This window comes from Cervus elaphus, chromosome 32, assembly GCF_910594005.1.
Source record: "Cervus elaphus chromosome 32, mCerEla1.1, whole genome shotgun sequence".
Classification (NCBI taxonomy): domain Eukaryota; kingdom Metazoa; phylum Chordata; class Mammalia; order Artiodactyla; family Cervidae; genus Cervus; species Cervus elaphus.
The window spans coordinates 38,895,127-38,913,355 of NC_057846.1; the positions used below are offsets into that span (position 1 = coordinate 38,895,127).

The window sequence follows — 18,229 nt, forward strand, 5'->3', positions numbered from 1 at the left end:
TCTCATCTCTTCACCAGAGGACAGAGCTGTTGCCATGACATTCTTAGGGGAACAGTGCCCAGGGGGTCCTGTCCATCCATTCAGCGACACACAGCCCAGAACAGCTAGAGGTTGAATGAAATCAGGATAAAGTCTAGCTTGCTACAAATCACACTGTTTATAAAATATCAGACAATTCTTGGAGAGCCCGTCTCCTGCTCATTTTGCTGTAATTACAGATTCTAGAGCCCCAATCATGCATTACCAAATATTAATGAAGGTATAGAGAAATGAGCAGAAATTAGCATTTTAAACAAGCTCTTCTTGAATTGATTCTTAGATGCCCTAAAATTTCAAAGACCTCTCAGTGTATCTGAGAGTCTCAGCGAGGCTGCCAGGTAAAAATAGTACCCTTACCTCTATGAAATACAAAGCCCTTGGACTGTGCGATACTGTTTTCCCTAGTTGGTCTGGGTCTTGGTTTTTAACTTAGAAATATTAGCAAAGGAAATTTACTTTCAATTGTACAAAATAAAGAAATACTTATCTGACTATCAGATCGTTTTCCATGGAACAGCAGCCTGTGTTTAGTGAAGTCTGGGGCTTTGGGTTAGTCTATCATGGGTGTTTCAGTTTGTAAGAATCTTTGCATGCAGGCTTGGGTCAAGGAGCCAAATGGGTAACAATTTAAGCTGCAACCTCAATGAACCATAAGATATATACTTCAAAGAACCTTAAATCACAGGATAGAATACATGCATCTCTGCATAGCTTTAGTTTAAAACTTTGATTTTTAGACATTTCAAATGCAGGGAAAGAGTGGTATAGAAATGAAGTAACTAGTCATTTATGAAAAACATCTTGAAACTGTAACATTTGATGGAGGTGAGGGGGAAGTACCTCAACTCACAGGCACTGGAAAAGGATATCAGGAAAGAGAAGAGACAAGAAGGAAGAGGATGGAGGAATAGGACAAATTAAAAAAAAAAAAAAAAGAAGAAGAAGAGTAACTTCAGGTATTTTCACAAATGTGTCCAGGGCCAACCTGTCTCTGGGACATAGATCCAGATGAGTTGGTAAAATTAAATGAGATGAAAGGGTCTAAGAGAGAAGATTATGAGAAGCCCTAGGAAAACAGTCACATAGATACCCCTGCAGCATGCATCAATACGTAGAGAAAGGTCAACGTTTCAACTCAAATGGGGGGTTAGGAGCTGGGGGCTCTATCTCAGAGATTCAAGTCCACAAGAGACTTCAGAAGAGAAATGGGCAGTCCAAAAGGCTCTATATTTGATTTCAAAAAGCGTTGACTTTTGTAAAGGTCATAGTTTAGTTTGATTTAGGTATGCTTGTGATCTAAAACAAAGCCCATTTAGAATGTTTAATCTAAAAAACTATTAAATTGAGCAAAATAATTATGAATCCGAAGTTGGACAACAGAATATATGTGCCTCATATCCTGACTTCCAGAATTGTCCTTGTAACATGTCTGAGATTTTTATAGAATATATATATGTACACATATATATAATATGTAAAGAGATACTAAAATTATATACATGTGTGTATATATACATATATACATGTATTAAAACATATACATATATACTAAAATTATATACATATGTGTATATGTACATATATATATGTAGCAGTCTAAATGGTACTGCTCAGATGGAGACACTGACATAGAGAACAAACACATGGAAACTAAGGGGGGAGGGGAGTGGGATGAGCTGAGAGATTGGAATTGATATATATCTTTATACACTGCTGTGTATAAAACAGATGACTAACGAGAGCCTACTGTTTAGCTCAGGAAACTCTACTCAGTGCCCTGTGCTGACCTAAATGGGCAGGAAATCCAAAAAAGAAGAGATATATGTATAACTGATTCACTTTGCCGTACGAGAGAAACTCACACAACACTGTAAAGCAACTATACTCCAATAAAAACAAAGAATAAAATAAATGGTGCTGCTTACTGTAGAGATACTGAGCAGGTGATGTGATGCAAAACCCCAGGATGACGCATACTGGCTTCTAAAAGTTTCTGGTATAGCTCCACATGATTTGTCTACAGTTTTTCCTACACCAGACAACTTTAAAAATACTGTAATATTTAGAGAGGTTGAGGTCATGTTTTGAGATTGGGCAAAGTGGAGAAATAAAGCTGTTTCTCAAAGATTTGAAAGATGTTTAACATAATTTAGGTATGTGAGGGGAGAGGACTCTAGGTAAAACCAAGTTGTTGAAGATAAAACCGGTATCTAAAATATTTAACACCTATATCTGTTCTCTTATTCCTGAACATTAGTGCTGTAAGGGCTGACACACCTATATTGACCCTAGTTCTACCTAGAGTTTCCCATCACAAACATCCCCACTCCAGGCTAACACATTGTAATTATATATACCGTCTTCTTCAGGGCATAGGAAAAATACCAATGTGGAAGAAAGAGCATGAGGTTAGACTAAATCAGATCTCAAAATATGAGAGTTGCAGTTGGCTTAAAACTCAATATTCAGAAAACTAAGATCATGGCATCTGGTCCCATCTCATCATGGCAAATAGATGGGGAAACAGTGGAAACAGACTTTCTTTTCTTTGGCTCCAAAATCACTGTGGACAGTGATTGCAGCCTTCAAATTAAAAGATGCTTGCTTCTTGGAAGAAAAACTATGACACAAGTAGCTTTAATATGCTACTTGTGTAGCATATTAAAAAGCAGAGATATTAATTTGCCAACAGAGGTCCATCTAGTCAAAGCTATCATTTTTCCAGTAGTTGTGTATGGATGTGAGAGTTGGACCATAAAGAAGGTTGAGCATCAAAGAATTGATGCTTTTAACTGTGGTGTTGGAGAAGACTCTTTAGAGTCCCTTGGACTGCAAGGAGATCAAACCAGTCAATCCTAAGGGAAATCAACCCCAAATATTCATTGGAAGGACTGAGGCTAAAGCTGAACCTCCAGTACTTTGACCACCTGATGCAAAGAGTCAACTCATTGAAAAAGACACTGATGCTGGGAAAGATAGAAGAAGGGGCTGACAGAGGATGAGATGTTTGGATGGCATCACTGATTCAATGGACATGAGTTTGAGCAACTTCTGGAAGATGGTGAAGGACAGGGAAGCCTGGCGTGTTGCAGTTCATAGGGTCACAAAGAGTTGGATACAACTGAGCGACTGAATAACAATAGTCTTGAAACTAAAAATCTGAGAAAGGCAATATTCAAAAGGAAAATTACAAGCCAGTTAGGCAGGAAGTGCCAGAGAATCAATACCCTGCTCTCTCCCTGGCAGCCCTCAACCAAAGGCTCTCAGCTTTCTCATCTGTCCCTCTGAAAAACTAAAGGAATATGTTTTGCACTGATTCCTGGAAGATAACCGGCTTTATAAAGCTCCTTTTATTGGTTTCCTTCTCTTTCCTGATTCACTAAGCACTCTCTTAATGGTGTTTCCTGAGATCACCTCCAACATAAATGATTGCATTTTCATTCTTTTTTAGACTCTTTTTAGGGCAAACAAACAAGACAGCAAGTTTGAGCTGGAAGGATACTTTACCTTGATAAATAAAGTAAGAGAAAAAAGAACAAAAACACCCTGAAAAGAAAACAAAAAAACACATCAAACATCCTCCTCAGTGGTGAAATATTGAACTTATCTCCTATACTATCCAAAACAAGTCAAATGCATTCTCTATTATACCTTCATATCAGCATCATATGAAATAATGCAGCAAGGCAAAAAAAAATAAGTAAAAGGTATAAGAATTGTAGTAAGTTGAATGGAAGACAGCCTGTCATTATTTGCAGATAACATGGTTGCAGGAAAAAGGAAATTATTTGAATTGCTATAAGATCAATATATTAAAAAAATTGATTGTAAAGGCAGAGGTCAGAAAAAAAAAAAAAACCCCACAGTGATAGTTTATCCACAGTGGAACACAGGAGCCAATTGAAAGAGCTTCTGATGGCTAAAGATAGAACAATTTTAGCAACAATATAAAGTAGTACTAGATTACAGCACAAAATTTAAATTAAATATTAATGAGCCCATGCTTAGATAAATAAGTGAATAAATAAATGTGGGAGAAGGCACAGTCTTATGTGCAGAAGAATTCTTATTAACTTGTGTGGCTATCTGGCCCTCAAGAAGGTAGAACATGACTCACTCCCCACTCCTTAGACAGGGGTGGGGTCTTCTTTCTAAAGGTTACAGTATGGTGAGGGGATAGAGAAAAACTCTACAGTGGTGAAATCTGACAAACACCACCTCATTCAGGCCACCGGGGTCAGCTTCTGTGCCATGAATCCTTAAATTGCAGTACAATTGACTTACAGGATTATATTAGTTTTAGGTGTACAGCATGATGATTCAATATATTTATAGATTACATACCTATACTATGTACCCTTGATAAGATGAAAGAAAAATGACATACTGCTTCTGTGGTCTTCCTCTCAAAAAACTATAATCATGAGAAAAATATCAGACAAATTTTCGATAGAAGGCTCTAAAAAATCCTAACCAGTGCTCTTCAGAATTGTCCAGGTCATCAAGTCAAGCAATCTTTTAAAAACTGTTTGAGCCAATTAAACCCTAAGAAGAGGTGGTGCCAAATGCAATATGATGTCCTGTTGGGATCCTGGAACAGACAAAGAAATTAGGTAAAAATAAGGAAATTTGAATACAATATTACTTGAGTTAATAGTATGCCAATATAGGTGGAATATATACAACAAATGCCTTATACTAATATAAGAATTTAAAAATATGGGAAACTGGGTATAAGATGTATGGAAACTGTTTGTACTATCTTACAAGGTTTTCTATAACTCTAAATCTCCTAAAAAATTAAACTTATTTTTAAAAGGATAAGAAATCAATTGCAATTTGACACATGCTCAAAAACATTTATAAAAGGTTGTTATTGAAAGATAGCTTTCATATTGGCTTCAAACAAAAAGTAAAGTACCAAGGAATTAATCAAGCAATACATGTAAAAAATTTGTATGGAGAAAATTATATTGAAGAAAATGTTTTCAGAGACTTAAATAAATAGGAACCATACCACATACACAGTCTGTAAATTAACAAGGAAAAGACACTATCTTAACGATGTAAATTCTCACCAAATTGCTCTAGTGATTTGATTCAACTCTAGTCAAAATACCAACAGACTTTGGGGAATTTAACAAGCTTATTTTAAAATTTATGGGGAAGATCAAAGGTGTAAGAATAGTGAGACATTGCTTAAGAAGTGCAAAGTAATTGGATTTGGCTTCCCAGATATCAAGTATTACCATAAACTGTAAAAATTAAGACAACACAATACTGTCACAAAAATGGAAGAACTGGAAAATTAGAGGAGAATCCAGGAACACAGCCACACATATATGGAAATTAGGTTTATAATGCTTTAAGCAAATATCAACTCTAGCTGGGTTAAATATTAAATGCAAAAGGCAAAACTTTGAGCAAAATCTTTTCATTACTTAAGATTAAGGAAGATTGCCTTTGTGTACAAAGAATGAAGGGAAAGATTGACAAATATGAGTATATTAAAATTTAGAATTTCGGACTTCCCTGGTGGCCCAGTGGTTAAGAATCTGCCTTGCAATGCAGAGGATGTGGGTTCAATCCCTGGTTGGGGAAGTAAGATCCTACATGCCCCAGGGCAAGGAAGTCCATGTACTATGAGGAGCAACAAAAGATCCCATGTGCTGCAAGCAAGACCCTACACAGCCAAATAAATAAATTAAAAAAAAAAAAAAATTTAGAATTTCAATTCATCAAAAGTCCATATAAATAAGTGAAATCCCTATGTAAGCTGGTAGAATTATTTTTAATAGATTAAAATTGTAATATTTGATGTCCAAAATATAACAACCTACAAACATAAGAAAAACGTAAATTACCCTATAGAAAAATATGGCAAAAATAAAAAATGGATAGGCAGTTCACAGAAAAAAATGCAAATAAAATACCTAAAAAGATATTCAACCTTATCAATTCACAATAAGGTACCATTTTATACCGATCATATTAGTAAAGACTGAAATATAACAATATCATATGTTGGTGAGGATGTAGGGGAAGATGAATAATAATAAAGTGTTATTTAGAATAAATTGTAGTAGAAATTGCTCCATCAGCTTAGGAGAACAATATGGTATTATCTCACAGACCAACAATGTAAAGCTTATGGTGTTGTGACCTTCTCAGATATACTCTGGGAGATGTGTATAATGTATTCTTGTCAGCACTCCTTACAATAGAGAAATAAAGGAAAGAAAGAAAAAAGAGGGAAAGAAAGGAAGGGAGGAAGGAAGGGTGGGAAGGGAAAAACACACTAACATTAATCACAAGTAGAAAGGGTATTTATCCCTCTCCCTCCACTTTCTCCTTGGTAACTGTGTTTGTTTTCTATTTCTGTGAGATTGTTTCTATTATGTAAATAAGTTGATTTGTGTCATTTTTTAAGATTCCACATACAAGTGACATCATTTGTTGTTTATCTTTCTTTGACTTACTTTACTTAGTATGATCATTTCTAGGTCCACCCATGTTGCTACTAATGGAATTATTTCATTTTTTTATAACTGAATAATATTCTAAGTCAGCTATAATTAAATTTTTAAAAAGTATGGCAGAGACAATATAGAATTTTATACAACAGTGAAAAGAAATTAAACACAGCTTTATTCAGTGTTATAGATGAGCTTAGTTATGATGTTAAGCAAAGAGAGCAAGTAAAATAAAAAGGGTTTCATTCAACTGACTTAAAGGTGCAAAGCATGTATATCTAAATAGTGAATTACTTAGGACTATTAACAAATATGAAACCATAAAGAAACTCTCTAAGGTAAAAAGTGGGGATAGGGATAAAAGTCACTCAGAGAAGTTTAAGGTGATATTTTATTTATAAATCTGGGTCATGAATATTTGGGTACTCCCTTAAACAGTTGTTCTATATTCCTTACAGATATTTCTAAAATATTCTTTTGTATCTAAAACATATCTAAAATTTTTTAAAAGAGAAATTTCAAACATAGATTGAACAGTTCAAACTTTGGAGCCATAGGTCCCTGGGCTCTGTTTCCAACAATCTCATTCACTGGCTGAAACTCTGAGTGATCCATTAATTTAATCTAAGCTTCAGATCCTCATCCTTGAATATTGAACTAATAATAAAATCATCACTTTACTACACAACCTTCATGGAAAGTATTAGAATGCTATTGCACGGTGCCTACTAACTACTAGATGTTCACTAGATGGTAGGTTGTGTTAACTGAAAAAAAAAGTACACAACGTGAGAGTTGTGAGTTAAATTTTATTTGGGGCAAAATGAGGACTATAGCCTGGGAGACAGCCCATCAGATAGCTCTGAGAAACTGCTCGGAAGAGGTGGAGGGGGAAGGTCAGTATGTATGTGATTTTGGTGAAAGGGATATGCACTCAGACACACATTTTAGCAGAAGGTTGCTGCTAGTCCCAAGGAGCAGATGTCTGTGTTAATAATTTTAGTGCTTTTCTGTGTATGAGAAGATACAGGAAACCAGGTTCATAAAATCTTCTCCTGAAAATAATTAATTATCTGAGGGCCTGTTCTGCTGGTTTTTCCCAGAGCAGAGAGTGCCTCATTCCTGATCTCCACCCTGAACTCCTTCTAGGGGGTGTTGAAAGTCAGCGACTGCAGTGGTCAGTGACTTCATTCTTATTGTATCGGATGGTGAGTCACAATTTTTAGATTGCAGTTGTCTTAGTGTTTATCCATTCATTCATTCATTTTTAATTCATTCAAGTGTTAAAGAGTGAAAACCAAGTTCATCAGCTACTGATGGTCACTCAGTTTAGAAAGATAAACCATCATCTTCCCTTCAGGTAAATAGTGTGGTTTATTCAGGTTTTCTGGAGACAGTACTTCTAATACTGTGATCTCATTAACAACTTTAGTAAGAAAGTAAGGCCAGGGATTAGGAAGAGATATTTGGTGTCTAGTCCGTTTTGGTAAAACTGAAACTACACCTTAAAACAACTTGGAGAAACCAGCCCAGCATCATTGGAAAAAAACAGATGCTTTGCAAAACCCATACTTGAGCTCACTCTCTAGTTAAGCCTGTTGCTTAACTATAACCCTGGGCAGATGATGAAAATATCTCTAGGCTTCATTTATTCATATAAAATATGGGGATAATATTCCTTTCATTGCAGATTTGTGGTAAGAAGTGGAGATAATATGTACACAGTGCCCAGGGATGTAGCTGATACATAGGAGCTCAGCAAGGGTGGTGGTTGGTCATTCTAGTGATACAGTTAGTAGATTTTTAAGTAACTCATAAATATTTCATTATTCTACAGTACACAAATCTTGTATATGTATTTTAAATTATAGTGTAGAAGCACAGTAGAGTGTAGTGGGGTGATTAGAAACACAGACACTACTGTCAGATGGCCTAGGTTTAAATTTTGACTCTACCAATTATAACCTATGTGACTTTGGGGAAGATCCTTAAGTTCTTTGTGTTTCTTCATCATTCAAGTAGAAAAAAATGGATGAGATAATTCCTATGGAATGATTAGCACCCATAAACATTGTTCAGTAAATGTTACTTATATTATTAGTAGTAATATTGCCATTATTAACATTATTTGGTTGTTTTTCCCTTCTGTGAAACTCCTAAAGTACTGCTGGGTATTGATTTTATTTTTATTTTAATTAAAGTGAATTCATGATCCTTTTTCATTTGCATAACTTCTTAACACTTTTGTCCAAGAAGAAACCCTTAAAGCAGTCATCAAAACCAGAGTTTCAGAAGTCTAACCTATAAAAATTAGCAAAGAATTTAAGAATCTTGGGACTTATTTTGGTTCCATTATGGGCAAATACCTTCTCCTTTCCAGTGCTTTAATTTTTACATCAGCATGTGGAAATATTTTTTTTTTTGCCTCATTTCTCCTATAGAAATTCTAAAAAGTAATCTCTTTCCCCCCTTCATTTTGGTTGAAACAAGCTTACAGAGTGACTGGGTGTTCAGAACTTTGTGATAAAGGGTCAGACCAAGTTAGTCTGTGACCACCAAACGCTGCTTGGTATTAAAAGTAGAAAACCTTAGGTCACCTTAAATAATCCACTTCACAAATAACCTTTGGATAGGACCTGGCTGTTTATCAAACTCTGTGTGAATGTATAATACCATCACTTCAGTGCAAGTTGGGTTCTAAAATAACCATATTTATTTCCCAGAAACTTTTCTCTGAATTACAACTATGCAGTTTATTTTAAAAAGTTGTCTTTTAAACAAAGACAAAAAAGAAAAAGCCAAAACTCTCAAACTAATTTTAACCAGCAATTCAGGATTGTGAAATTGCTGTTCAGACACCCGTACCTCCAACAGAGGAGACAGACAGGACTCTAGTACATCCCATTTTGACTCCAGGGGATGTTCTGTTGCCATGACTACGGAGGCCCTGCGGGACCAAAGTTCACCATTCTCCCTTCATGGGTGCCTTTTCCTAAGAGCCTGCACAAAGACCAGTGGTCACAGTCACTACTTCTAAGCATTTGTCTATATCTAGCCCACATCTGAACAAATAACTTTGTTTTCCTTTCTCCTTTATTATTTTATTCTTTCTTGTTTTCTTTTCAGCGGTGCTAGAGAGTTGAGATTTTTTTCCCCTCATTTCCTCACACAATTCCTCCTCCATAGATAACAAAGTCCAAATCCCTAGCCGTTGTAATTATTAGCATATTCCTAGAGAAAATTGCTACAGTCTACATTAAAAGACTCCCTGCAGAAATTTACACAGTAGGTATCCAATTTCTCTTTAAATAAAAGGCACTCAGAACAGTGAGGGGTTTAAAACAAGAGAAGAAATGGGGAACAAACAGAGCTTTAAGGAACAGCAGGGAGATTTGCAGTGGTCAAGAGCAGAGAGTAGGCTGAATTATTTGGATAATTAGTCTTCGTTAGCAAATTGGAGAAAATTGCAATGCCACCCAGAGATGTTATCATGTGCCCACAGACTGGCGGGATTAAGGAGCAGGTCTGACCCAGTTCCAAAAGGTTTGGCTTTCCATTCTGAATATTCTATAGTGGAAAATAAATTCTAAGCCTATGAGCTCTTTTTGAACTGTTTCCAAGGCTTATTAACATGTGCATTTAGTCAGGGTGATCCTTTATATCATTATGATCCTCTCAGTATAAGAGGAGAATCTTTAAGGACCTCTCCAAAGATCAGGAAACTTTGAAGATGAAAGCAAGGAAACAAAATGGAAATGGAAGACGTAACTGTGATATTCCTTCCTCAAGATGATGGAAAACATGAAAGCTAGGTTTTCTCTTTTATGTTCCAGAAACCCTCTCAAGGAACTTAACTGGCATCAATAAGAGGAACTTAAATCTAAATTTATACTTAAAACTGCAGCAATCTTGAAGAAAGCCCCGATTCTTGATGTTCATCTGGCAAAGGCCAGTCCTTGTTTTCTAGATTTCTAAGCACCTGTGTAAAAGTCCTTTGTGAAGGACAGTGGCATGCATTCCATGAACGGTTCCACAGAACAATTCCAAGTAGATTCAAATGCCGCTGCTTCTTTAGGAAATGTACAAAGAAGCCCTTTCCAATGAAGAAGACAGTAGGAAAGGAAAATTAATAAAGTTGGTTCAAAGGATCAGGTTGGTTTAAGTTTCTGAAAAGCAAATTCATTTTTTCAAAAGCGATTTAAAAGTTTTCACGTTGCCTATGCAGTGCCAGACTTGTCATGTGTCATACATCACGTGTGCCCTTGTGTGCACATACACAGCGGTGACCTTGGGGAGGAAGAACCATGGACCCATTACCATCACCTGAAAGTTGGCCTCGGCTATCTCAGGGTCTTGCTGCTTTGAAACTGTTACCACCGCTAAATTATAAGGAAAATTATGTAAAGCATAGGAATTGAGTAAAAAGGTATGCAGCATGTTCTTCCAGTGTTACACGGAGGCACTGCTTGAAAGGCACACGCAAGGATCACTTATTCTCGGGGAATATACTTGGTTTGAATCATTGTTTATTGTTGAATAAAAATTTAATAAAATATGTGAAAAGTGAAAGCGTTAGTCGCTCAGTCGTGTCTGACTCTTTGCGACCCTATGGACCATCAGGCCCCTCTGTCCATGGAATTCTCTGGACAAGTATACTGCGGTGGGTTGCCATGCCCTCCCCCAGCAAATTTTCCCAAGTCAGGGATTGAACCTGGGTCTCCTGAATTCTTTATCACCTGAGCCACCTGGGAAGCCCAATAAAATTTGTGGTAACTTACAAATTTGAGCCCAGTAAAAATGCAATTGGTTTCTCTCAGGTAGAAAAGATAACTCCTATGCAGGTTTGCTTGTGGGACATCACTCAGGCTCACATTTAATTTATCACTCTTGTTCTATCATTGCTTCAAAATGTTTGTAAAACTCCAGATGCTCTTTAAACCAGCCTTTGCCTCATTACTGGTCTCCTTGTTCATGAGTAAGCTGAATAAAGTTCTTGAAACAGGTCCATATGCATTTGTAGGAGAGCCATACCTTTAAGGTTTTGGAAATTGTGCTTTGAATTTTAAAAAGTCCCTGATGGCCTGAACCCCAGTCATAGGAAGGTGAAGACAAACCAGGTAAATTCTTGAATTTACAAGGATTGTGGCTAAAAATTCCTGTGGTGATCTTGTTGGATAAACTTCTTTTTTCTTCTCCCTTAAAAAAAAAAATGTACACTTTCATGAATCATTTTTCTGTCTCATTCATAAAGAGAAATGTCATGTCCCAGACCTGCTTGTTTCTCTCACCCAAAGAAACCAGCAGAATTGAATTAAAGGACATCAAGCCTCATTAAAGGAAGAGATGGAGGGAACTGATCTTGGTTGGATAAGCAATCTAGGAATTTAATATTCTCTGAAGCCCAGAAAAAAAGCTGAATTCTAAAAATATACAATCACCATAGCAATCAAAACTAAATTGGACAAAAGAGTAAGTTGGTCCATCATTCTAGTTGGAAAGGCCAGTGTGTGTGTGTCTGTGTGTGTGTGTGTGTGCGTGCACGCGTGCGTGCTTTCCTCAAGTCTCTTCTGGCTACCTAAAGGACATTAGAGGTAGAATGTGCGGATCAGAAAAATGTCAAAGAGAACAGGAAGATGACAAGCTATTCTTAGAGTCTTTTCTGAGGGCAGCGCTGTTTGAATGTCTCAGAATATTAAGGTAAACGCAATAGTCACTTGAGAGAAAAGACACCTAAGTACGGTTGGCATGTGACTTCTCTGGCTGTCAAAATCTGCCAGTGTTAGAAAGCACTTTGATCTCCAACAGAATGGCACGGAGAAGAAAACTAAACATTTTAACTGACAATGAATAGTTTTTTTCTGTGTGAAACTCTTCTCAGCTATGACCCAAAATGTGAACAACCATTTTTTTCCTTCCTACTCACAGTGAGATATTATCTCCTAGAAGAACATTTGTTGGGGGGGGTGGGGGCAGTCATCAATAAAGGTTCTGGCAGCTCTTCCCTCGGATGACCTGTTAGGATTATTGTTTCTTTTTAATGTTGTTCTTTTTCTTGTTTGTGTATTTTTGGCTGCGCGGGGTCGTTGATGCTGCACACTGGCTTTCTCTAGTTGTGGTGAGCAGAGGCTACTCTTTCCTGTGATGCACCGGCTTGTCTTTGTGGCGGCTTCTCTTGCTGCGGAGCTTGGGCTCTAGGGGACGCAGGCTGAGTAGTTGTGGCTCATGGGCTTGGTTGCTCCCCAGCATATGGGATCTTCCTAGACTGGGGACCTAACCGGTGTCCCCACATTGGCAGGCAGATTCTTAACCATTGGACCAGCAGGGAAGTTTGCCATTAGGATTATTTAAGGGCCTTAAAACCCCTCTTAACTTAAGCCTCACTGCATACTTAGAGCATCAGAATTTTCTTAGATAGGACCTGCCTAAACTTCTCAATTGTTTAACTTTCTTGGGCAATTCTTACACACAACTAGCGTTAAAGAATCTCCGAATGGACTGCTATGCTGTTAACTGGCTATCTGAATTTATATTTGTTGCAGTACTTAAAAAAAAAAAGGTATAATTTATAAACTTGGGAAACAAATGTATTTTATTGTTATCAAGGTGCCCCTTTTCATATGCCCTCTGCCTCAGTAGAGAAGTATGGCAGTAACATGTTTTTAAAGCAGAGAAATGCCGTTGTGACACATATAGCGGTGAGGGGTTTTCTTTGTCTTTTCTGAAGATAATGAGTTCTCTGGTCAGGCAACGGGACTGGGAACTCTGCAGGTGACCCCTGAAGCCCTGTGTGTTCGTTAAGGAAGAGAGCATGGGATCTTCACTGAGATGATATCCTCCAGGAAAGTTTGACCATGTCTAGAAAAATTTCTAACATAGCAAAGGTGGCTAATTCATGCTGGCCAAATAGATGGAAGTGTGAATAAATAAAAACTGGTGAATTCAAATGAACTACTGTATGTGCTCTACTAATCTTTAAGATTCTTTTCCATTAGGAGCTGTTACAAAATATTGAGTATAGTTCCCTGTGATATACAGTAGATCTCTGTTGTTTATTTTACATATAGTAGCATGTATCCATTCATCCCAAACTCCTAATTTATCCCTCTCTTCCACTATTCCCTTTGGTAACTGTCATTTTGTTTTTTATGCCTGTGAGTCTATTTATGTTTTGTAAGTAAGTTCATTTGTACCATTTTTAGTGTGCGCATTGTAAGTGTCATCATTTGATATTTGTCTTTGTCTGACATGCTTTCCTTACTCTAGGTCCGTCCATATTGTGGCAAATGGCATTATTTCATTCATTTTTTTTTTTTTAATGGCTGAGTAGTGTTCCATTGGGGCTTCCCAGGTAGCTCATCTGGTAAAGAATCCACCCTCAATGCCGGAGACCTCGTTTTGATTCCTGGGTCGAGAAGATCCCCTGGAGAAGGGATAGGTTACCCATTCCAGTATGTTTGGGTTTCCCTGGTGGCTCAGATGGTAAAGAATCTGCCTGCAATGCCGGAGACCTGGGTTTGATCCCTGGGTTAGGAAGATTCCCCTGGAGGAGGGCATGGCAACCCACTCCAGTATTCTGGCCTAGAGAATTCGCATGCACAGAGGAGTCTGGCGGGCTGCAGTCCATAGACTTGAAAAGAGTCGGACATGACTGAGCAACTCAGCACAGCATAGCTCAGTATTCCATCATTCATATATATATATATATATATACACATATACATATATATATATATATACACCACATCTTCTTTGTTGACTCATTTGTCAATGAACATTTAGGTTGTTTCCACATCTTGGCTATTGTAAATAGTGTGCTGTGAACACTGGGGTGCATATATCTTTTCAAATTAGAGTTTTCTCTGGATATATGCCCAGGAATAGAATTGCAGGATCATGCTATAGTTCTATTTTTAGTTTTTGGTTTTTTTTTTAAGGAACCTCCATATTGTTCTCTATAGTGGCCCTATACCAATTTCCATTACCACCAACGGCATTTGGTAATTTACATTACCACTCTCTCCAGCATTTATTTAATTTGAATGCATTGCTATTCTGATTCTTTCTCCTTTCACATCATTGGAATTTCTCTTCTTTGGGCTCAGACAAAAATTTTTTCACTCAATAAGAAAGAAAGAGGCTAGTGTTTCTCTGGGAAATGAGATATTATTACATCCTCAAACTTCATCCTCAGTTTGCCCCACATCCGAAAATCTGCTTACATATTTCCAGATCCTGTTCTTTTCATTCATTCTAGATTTCTATTGATTCTGCAGAGACAAGAAGATTTCTGAAAGGAAATTAAGAGTTAACCCTAGGGACTTCCCTGGTGGTCCAGTGGTTAAGACACTGTCTTTCCACTGCAGTGGTTTGATCCCTGGTAGGGGAACTAGGAACCCTCATGCCATGCAGTGTGGCCAAAAATAGAAGAAAAAAAAAAGACTTTAAGTAGGAAAAAAATGGCAGGTTTTATACTATGGTGCACCTTATCAAGTCCAAGCAAGGAAGAAAAACACAGGGCATATAATGAATGACTGGAAGGCTCTCATCATTAGGGACACTAGAGATCCTAAATCAGGGAAATAAGACTTTGAGATTATAGAATTCATTAACAATTAAAGGATGGAAAAAGCCCCCCTTGCCAGCAGGTTAGAAGTGAATTAAGAGAAGTGTTAGGGGACTCTGAGTTAGTTTCAGACCCTTTATTGCCACTATAAAAGTCTCCATATTAGCAGGCTCTGGGGAAACAGGACAAATCTCGCGGTTGTTTAGAACAGGCAAGCTCTGTGCCCCAACACTCAGGGCTCCTCCACCCTCCCCAGGAAAGGGTGTGTTGGGATGTTTATCTATTTGTTCTCAAAGCAAACTTTTTCTTGGATAAAATAAAGTTGGCTGGAGCAGTATAAATGCAAAATTCAGTTTAGATGCATAAGCAGATAACAGTGAACAAAGGGAGAAGGAGTGGAAGAGAGGAAAGGTAAACTTTCTTTTGGGTCAAGAAACAGTCTTGATTTCTCCACTTGAGTGACCTGGTGTCTCCCAAGGATGAAATCTATAAGTACCATTACTTCCTGCTCCACAAACATCCTCTGATTTTCTGTAATAGGCTATTGTCAATAACATGAGTGTTTCATTTGAGATTCTTTGGTGAAAATATCAGATATCAAAGTGAATTCCGAGACAGACTGCCCTGTAGAACTGGAACGTCATGGATGGCACAGGACAGCTCCCTGACTGCAGCTCTTCACTAACATGCAGGTATAGGAAGGGTCAGCAGAAGACAGGCTTGGGGAAGAGGGTATTTGGAGACAACTGGTTGTTTATTGTTTCCCACTTAGCCCCCATCTCCAGGGTTAGGAAGATCCCTCTCCTGCACTTCAATCAGGAGAGAAGTGATTGACCCAAACCTCTCCGAGAGCTTAATATGAGTCTCTGCAGTCAGTGATGTCTGGGTGCTGCCAGGAAATCTAACAGGCTAGCCCTGGCTCTTGTCCCAACCCTCCATCCCAGCTCTACCAGAAAGCAGCAGCTGGTGGGTCAGAGGAGGTGAGGGAGGAAGAGAAAAGATTCTATTGCTGCCTCCTTTTCCAGGCTACAGACTTTCTGCCTGAGACAGACCCTGACTAGGAGAGGAAGGAAGAAGTCCCATCCAGAAGTCCTGGATGGGTTGAATTATTGATTTTTCTATCAGAGTGAAAGGCCTAATTTCCAAAGCAACCAAAACCAGTTTTTGGACTAAGCGACTCTATGATTTGAGAATATGAATGTCAGACTTTGGATTTCCTGGACAATAACAAAAAGATTTTATGGCATTACATATTTGGGGGGGGGGGGCTGCCCTTTTGGCTAAATTAAAATGAACATTAAAAGATTAATTAAATTTACTTTGTGATTTCATACTATGAGTAAGTCTTATTTAATGTATATTTCTAAATGTGTGTTCTGTCAAGGATCTGAGCTGTTTATGGTAATGGGTTGTAGGGGTGTGGGCTGGGGGTGGAATAATGCAAAGATAAATTCAAAATAGCTTAAAGTCTAATACAGTATAAATTATACAGGTTTGAGCGCTGTCCTGGATTTATAGACAGTTCTATTACTAAAGTAACCTGAGGTAAAGTAGCCTAAGGTTCTCTCCCCACCCGGCCCCCAGGATTTCTAAGGAATACTATTATGATGAAAACTCAAATAGATCTAGTTCCCACCACCCATATAATATCAAACCTCCCACAAAATTTCCTCATGTCTAGAATTTCTGAGAACCTTATTTTTTTCCTACTCTGCCCTTCTTGGCGACTTTGGTTGCTCAAGAAGCCATCTGAGATCGGCTTCTCACAGATGGTATTGCCATGGTCCTCCAAAATGCCAGAGCCTCTGTACCTGATAATCCTCTGAGTGATTCAGTGAGGCTAGAAGATAGGTGTGTTCGGGATAGAAGAGGGAGATGAATTGGTGAAGCAGGTGGGAGTGAATCCTAAAAGACTCAAGACCTTAAATGTTTTTCAACTCCCTCTTGAAACGATGGAAATGACGCATATGCCACATAGAAATGTGTCCTGGAGGAGCATAGAAAGGATATGCCATCATCTGATGGAGGATGAAAGGGAGAGTGTTAGTCCCTCAGTCATGTCTGACTCTGCAACCCGAGGTTCTTTGCCCACCAGGCTCCTCTGTCCGTGGAATTCTCCAGGCAGGAATACTGGAGTGGGTTGCCATGTCCTCCTCCAGGGGATATTCCTGACCCAGGAATCAAACCCAGGTCTCCTGCATTGGCATTGGCAGATTCTTTACCATCTGAGCCACTGGAGAGAATAGATTCCCCTTATATCTAAGTTCTCCAAAATAAAGGATAGTTTCCAAGGTAAAAAGTGTGAATCTGGAATTCTCTGAGTTCCCCTTCCAGAGCAGACCTCCCTGTGAGGTGATCTGGTCCAATCCTTTCCTGTCATCCATCAGGAAATTGAAATCTAATAAGAAGAAGTGGCCAATTCAAGGTCTGGTTAGTGACAGAAGAGAAATAGAACCCTGGTTTCTTTAATGTCCAGCCTGGTGTTGTCCTTCCCACAACAATATATTTCTTTTCAAGTTTAGAAATCACGAGAAGATAAATTTTGGCCAAAACATTTCCCCTGGGGCAGATTAGAATTTTAAAATACTAGTAAAAAATAAACGGTTTCATTTAAAATTAAAAAAAATTAGAGGACTTGCAAATTAAATAAGAGAGGAAATAAATTCAGACACATGAATTTGCCTAGATGAGGCAGTTGAGTGGCGGAGATACTGAATAATCTCCTTCGAACTGAGAAGGGAATCTTAAGACTGAAAGATGAAGTGGGTAACTACATAAAGTGCAATTATGAAATTTATTGTGGGGAACTTACAGGCAGGATGGCGTTGGGGGAGAAGACAGTCCAGAGGCATTCAAAGCTGTGCTCTGCACTGCTTAAAGGGGTACAGGGGACTTAAAGGGGCCAAAGCTAAAAACAGATCATGACTACCAGCAAGAGAAGGATTAGCACTGAAGGGAACACAGTTTTCCTTGCCCTGAGAGTCTCCTGACCATTAACCATATGTGTCAGCAAAAGGCAGTCTTTCAGTTCCTGTGTCAGATGAAGGCAAGCATAAAAGGTGATAGGGAAATTTCCTAGCTTGGGCACCTTCCTTGTGAGTAGGCTAAAGCTCAATCATTCAGAGAGAGGAGTGGGTAGGGCATCTTGCTGGGG

The 18,229-nt window shown here is 38.1% G+C and overlaps 1 long non-coding RNA gene across 2 annotated transcripts; it reads right to left on the reverse strand.

Annotated features, from left to right (window-relative positions):
- Nucleotides 1–3,495: 3,495 nt before the first annotated feature.
- LOC122688125 lies at nucleotides 3,496–17,948 on the reverse strand. Of its 2 annotated transcripts, XR_006339346.1 has the most exons (3): nucleotides 17,888–17,948; nucleotides 11,544–11,708; nucleotides 3,496–4,630 (listed from the first exon to the last, which is right to left on the reverse strand). It is a non-coding gene; the product is annotated as an uncharacterized LOC122688125 (long non-coding RNA). The 2 variants fall into 2 exon arrangements; XR_006339345.1 differs by lacking the exon at nucleotides 3,496–4,630 and having other exon boundaries at nucleotides 11,355–11,708.
- Between the last annotated feature and the right edge of the window lie 281 nt (nucleotides 17,949–18,229).